The sequence below is a fragment of the Eptatretus burgeri genome, chromosome 1 (genome assembly GCF_056783735.1).
Source record: "Eptatretus burgeri isolate ZD-2024b chromosome 1, Ebu_testis_v1, whole genome shotgun sequence".
In the NCBI taxonomy this organism is placed as follows: Eukaryota; Metazoa; Chordata; class Myxini; order Myxiniformes; family Myxinidae; genus Eptatretus; species Eptatretus burgeri.
This window is the reverse complement of record NC_140961.1, coordinates 145,214,556-145,220,555: the sequence shown is the minus strand read 5'-3', so window position 1 is coordinate 145,220,555 and position 6,000 is coordinate 145,214,556. Positions and strand designations below refer to the sequence as shown.

At 45.7% G+C, this 6,000-nt stretch overlaps 1 protein-coding gene across 10 annotated transcripts in view; it reads right to left on the bottom strand.

Annotated features, from left to right (window-relative positions):
• Positions 1-6,000, bottom strand: part of LOC147035687 (equilibrative nucleoside transporter 1-like) — a 223,139-nt gene that overhangs the window by 174,534 nt on the left and 42,605 nt on the right. Inside the window, exon 2 of one of the 10 annotated variants that reach the window (XM_085846682.1) lies at positions 3,400-3,601. The exons of the other annotated variants lie outside the window; for them this stretch is intronic. The gene's annotated coding sequence lies outside the window, so the exon portion shown is untranslated. The remainder of the gene's footprint in view (positions 1-3,399; positions 3,602-6,000) is intronic. 10 annotated transcript variants of the gene reach the window in all.

Below are 6,000 nucleotides of genomic sequence, written 5' to 3'. Positions count from 1 at the left end.
AGGAGAAATGGGCGTGAAGCATTCCTGATCCACGGATCGATGCGTTTGGCCTCCCTGGCCGAACGGTTCCGGGAACACGACGTTTGGTGTTGACTGGTGGTGTTTGGGAATGTCCGTAGAAGCGATGATGTGGGATGAAGTTGTGAAGGTAAAGGCGAAGGTGTGTTCTTTGCGAATGGTTGTAGAAGCGATGATGTGGTAGCGTAGGTGGTGGAGGTGGCGTCGTTGTCGTGTGGTTGGCGCTGTGGTGGGGATGGCGTGGTTGTTGAGATGCTGTTTGTTTGATATAAAAGTTAGAACAGAAAAATGGCTAACTCAAAGTGTCGCAGCCCAGATGGATCACATAAATTCCCTCTATACAACGGGTTTGGGCTCACTACACATGTACCTATGGAGATATCTTCGGATCCCTGAGTGCGACATTCATGGTATTCGTGTCCCAAAATAAATAACATACGGGCTGAGTCACTAACTAAACAGACCCACTCACTCAGAAGACTTAAATAAAATTGCCGGTGCTAGACAGACATGCCGGCGGCGCACTCATATTTAAAGTACATCGTAACCTTAACTTACAAATTTTACACTAAACCATGGCCCAGGATCTATGGAATCTGCAAAGAGAAAAGCAGTTAGCAGGGAGCTAGGCTACTCGCATGCAGTCTCTGGCTTAAGCAATGCAGGTGACAGGGAACGTGCCCGGCTGCTCACACGCAGTCCAAGGCCTCCCCCTTTTAAAATGAACACCGTGAACCACAACGGTGCATGGGCTGCACAAACGCAGTCTCCTTGTGCGGCTGCCTACAGGGCAGTCCCTGCGGCACAGTGAACGGTGCGGACTCAAGCCGACACAAACCAAGAATGGTGGATGGATGGTTGCAAACAAACAATGGTGCACAGGCTGCTGGTGCAGTCCCGTGTTGCGGCTGCCATCAGGGCAGTCCCTGCAAATTTGCGTGAGGATCCTGGCGCACATGGCAATGAACAGGGAGGGGGTGGCAAATCAAAACAGAAGGGGGCAAAATGGACGAGGGCAGTAGGCATGGCATGGCAAAGGCAGGAAGGCAAGGCATGGCATGACAAGGCTGCTGTAGCAAACACAGCCGGCAGATTAACTGGCCGGCACAGGCCTTGCAGCATAACAACAGCCAGCAGTCGAAGTTGGCCGGCCTCTCGCCGTGCAGTGCAGGTTGGTGGAGGGAGTGCATAGGTTCTGGCCACTCAGAAGGCGGGCTCGGACCTACCTACTTGCTTCCCTCCCACCTATCGCCTTTGCCTGTCACTGTCCATACCCACTCCCTTAATTTGCAAAAACCCAAATTAGCCCCAACTAATTTTTTTGTTGTTTTTATTTTTTATCCTTACTTCCCCACTATAATTCGTCCCCTAACCCCCTTTATCATCCTTGTTTGGCTAACCTATCGTCTCCTAGCATACACACACAACCCCTACGTTTCCTTCCCGGAGGGAATGAGGGAGGGCTCGTGTCCTGTGTCGAGGCCCAACTCAAGCCTCAGGATGGCCTCCCAAGACTTCAGCGATCTTTACCCAAAGTGGGTCCAGTGGCCCACTACAAGAGTGAAGGGATGGATGGTGCGGAGGGGTACACTTCCTAATCTACCCTATCCATTTAACTTTTGAAATACCCCGGGGCTTTCAACAAGCGCCTCTCGCTTAAGCTATCGGTTCTATCAACCAAGATTCCGGTTGCCAGTGTTGATGTCCTCCCAATTTCGGTCCTTGCCCTCGAATTTTCTTTCCGTGCCCTCACACGGTCTCATGGCTGGGACGCGTGGCTCCCTTGGCAGGAACTACCCTCTGCCGATTCTCTAACTATGGCACCCCCGGGCACTACACTGCCTCCGAGCCTACCAGCTCCCTAAACACTGGGGAGTGCCCTCAATGGTCACTCCCCTGAAACGCTCACGTAGCAGGCTGGCGCCCCGGGCCCCTTCCCTGGGTGCCCGTGCCCAATGCAATGCCCACGCGGCTAATGGTGCCCCGGGCCCCCGCATCATGCGGGCGCACCCGTGCCCACTACGCTATCCTGGCCCCTCATGGGCCCTTGGCCTACCGCGGCCGACTTGCCTGGTGCCCGGGGTACCCACTCAGCGATACGCACCTTTCGCAGCCACGCTACCAGCCCGTCAACAGGGCTCCTGCACCCCTCCAAATGGGTATCGAGCCTACATTCACACCAACAGCAAAACGACCTCCATTTTTCAATTTCGCTAACCCACTAACTCACTCTACACTGACCCCGGGGTCCCTTGGGTGGGAGTCACTCCTCCCCCCAATCACACATCGCACCATACATTCCACAATCGCTCCATTCACACAGACCCGCTGGCCTCACTCACTCACCAAGCACATATTTCCACTTCACACTTCACAACTCACCGCTGGATCTCTGCCATCCTGCTATCTGCATCCCCTATCTTAGTCGTGCTCCCACGTCATCCCTTAAAATACAGCACGTTCCATTTAACCTACGTAGCTAAGCTACGTCCCCTCTACACATTCACTGTCCTCAAAATAATTCCCATAAATAATTTCCCCAACCTCAAGCTCAACTAACATCCCTCTAACTAATCCATTCCAAGGGCCCCATGAAGACTTACCCCTGCCCCATGAAGCCAGTCTAACTAAGCTAACCCTCCCCCCTAACTAGTGCCATCCTGTGCCCAGGCAGGGGGGTCTTACACCTGTTCTGTTCACCTGTTGAAATCCTGTTCACCCGAAAGCGAGGCTTTCCTTTTTTTTTTCTTTTTTTTTTACAAAAAATATGTGCAGCACCAGCGCGGCAACTCACAACCTGCGCACCAGTGCGGCAATTCGCAGCCATGCACCTTTGGCGTGACGTCATGGCAGCTGTTCGCGTCCCTCGTCCCACTTGGACGGTACCATCCGGCAGGGATTCACCCTCCTGCCGGATTCCAACCATACACGCAGCCATGACGTCACGCGGCGCATAAAAAAACACAAGCCCCACGTCTCAAGGAGTTCCCCACATGAACAAATGTGCTCTGCCCCTTTGGAGCTTCACACACTCGCCCACGTGGAGAACCCATCCGGTCCAAATCCTGCCTAAACTTTGTCCGTCGCGGGATCGGCAACATCCACCGCTGGCGTTTCCGGACCGGGTTTCACTCCCGCAGCAGAGCACGTGGCGGCCACGTGCGTTGCACAGCACGGACCTCGCGCTCGCTGCCGTGTAAACCTGGCGCGGTCCCCGAAGCAAATACGGCCGCTACTCGGCCCTTGTCTCTCTGTCGCCGTCGTCTCCGTTACACGCACATACCCCTGTGTGTTACGACGCTCACTCTCCATTCCATCACACTCACCCCGGGAGACGCGGCTGAATGTTCGCACATGCCCACCGTCATCTCCCTCACATACCGCTCTCTCACACACACGGTCTCCCTTTCACTTGGGAATGGCCTTAGAAGCGTTGATGTGGGATGAAGTTGTGAAGGTAAAGGCGAAGGTGGTGGTGTTTGCGAATGGTTGTAGAAGCGATGATGTGGTAGCTTAGGTCTTGAAGGTGGCGTCGTTGTAGTGTGGTTGGCGCTGTGGTGGTGATGGCGTGGTTGTTGAGATGCTGTTTGTTTGAAATAAAAGATAGAACAGAAAAATGGCTATCTCAAAGCGTCGCAGCCTGGATTGATCACATAAATTCCCTCTAATCAACGGGTTTGGGCTAACGACACATGTACCTATGGAAATATCTCACCTGAGGGCCCTTTATGGTGTAATGCGAATTTCCACAACCGTAACAATATTTCTTTAACCAATGACTTTGTTTCAATTTCAAAATTCGATGAATTTTTCTCACTCTCAACCCAGCAGATAAATATTGTCTCAAGTTCCTTTGATGTAAAACATAACTTTCTTTATCATTTAATGTTGTAAGTAGTTTTTCTGGAGATGTACCTTATATATTAAATGACTGTTGGTAATCACTTAACCGTTCTTTTCTTGGACTTTCTTTATCAGGGGCATAAGGTAGGTCTTTATGTTTGTTCTGAATTTCTTCTGGATATTTTAAATCAACCTCAAAATAATATCCAACTTCAGCTTCATCCAACTCTTTTTGAGAGGAGACTACAATATCAAGTAAAAATTTTTTCATAATGTTTTTCTTTAACACATTTAAGTTCTCCATAAGGGAAAGATTGAAACAGAGCCCACACATACAAATTGTTAGCATCATAATACATCCGGTAAGAGTTGTTCTCATTCTTATTATAATCAGGAAGATATTTGTTATTTGCTTTCGCATATCTCTTGGAACATATTTGAGATATTCCTCCACTTTTAGCCTTCTCTATCATTAAAAGCATATCTATATCACTGATTAATTGCAAATTTTGTTTTGTCATTTTTAACATAGAACTCCAAGACAAGCCTAGTGTACAAGTGAACGGGTCTAATCCAAAATAATTTTTATTATGACAGACTGTTCTTAAAGTTTCAAACACACCAACCAATAACAATACATCAGTTTTAAGATACAAATAATGATATTCTCCAAGATTCTTTCTATTAAACTTCTCCCAAACCTTTTTAGCTTGTCTATAATCTCTATCGGAAATATGACTTTCATTTAACTTTCCATAGAAACTTTGCCTTGAAAAAAGTTGTGTTTCTTTAAACTTCTCAAATGAATCCAGAGAGTCATACAGATATATTCCCTTTTGTGATAAGAGATCAATCTCTTCTTGATTTGAGAAATATGATTTAATATGACTCGGGAAGTTTTTAATATTTGATAGTAAGTTAGATAATGGACTTGACATAAACTTGTATTTGTAAAGAAATCTGATATGGGTTTTGGGCGATGTATGAATTGTTTTTGTGAATGAGATGCATTTTTGATCTGCGTTCGGAATGGCAGAAATATCTCCAGATGTCTTTGAAAGTTCCTCTATAAATAGATGTGTGTCATAGTGAGCGTTGTTGTGAAGAAAGACAGGAATAAAATTTGGAGGCTTGTAATTAAGATTAGAACAGGAATGAGCTGGACCTCTATATTTACCAGTAAGATGACAGTGATCCCGAACCTTGGCCTCTCCCTCAATTTTCTCCTCACAAATATGACAGATACTGTTCTTTCTAAATTCCTTTTTCTCTGCCTTTGTTAATGACATTGGTTTATAGGTTTTCACCATTATTTCTCTTAGTCTTATACATTCTTTTTCCAATCGTCTTTCAAACTCCTCGGAGGCATCTTCTCCTCAATAAAGTTCAAACCTGTTGTATTCATCAGCAACAGCTGATTTGATATAATAACAGGAACCACAAGGAGTATGTTTTGATATTTATTTGTGTATGATTTATTTGGATTTGGAGAAACAGTATCTATCTTTTTAAGGATACTTTCAAAATCAGCAAATATCACAAACGGATGTTTTATAGATTTGTGAAAATCTTTGAATGATATGTTTGAACCTGCTTTTGGTAAATTGACTATGGTTGATTTATGAATACTACAATATTTCGAATGTTGATTTAATCGTTCTTTTGTGTGGAAGGAGTTGAGACATCTCTTACAAGGATACGTTTTACATTTTCTCTTATATAGTTGTGATTTGGTTAATCTTGAGAAATTTTTGATGAAAGCCTAATGTGGTTTTTCCTTTGAAGTAAAGTGGAGAAGGTCAATGTGTGTTTAATCATTTTTATAGTTGTTTGAAATTTTTAATTTCTGAACTTTGTTTGTATCTGTTAATCCATATACATTTACAGATAGACAAGCCAGTAGGTGACGAGGGATTTGCAAGGATCGAAGCGCTGGATACGATGCTTTTTATTCTGACTGATCCACCGACGAAGATTCATTACCAAGACGTATTGGTTCACACAAATTCTTCCTCTGCCTGGCAAGATTTTTCCTATTGCGTATTTTGCCAACTGGCACTCCTCATAAAAAAATGACGCCCAATTTTTGAAGGACTACCATTTGAAAAATAATCGGTTTGCTGGTTTGTGCTGTGGAGC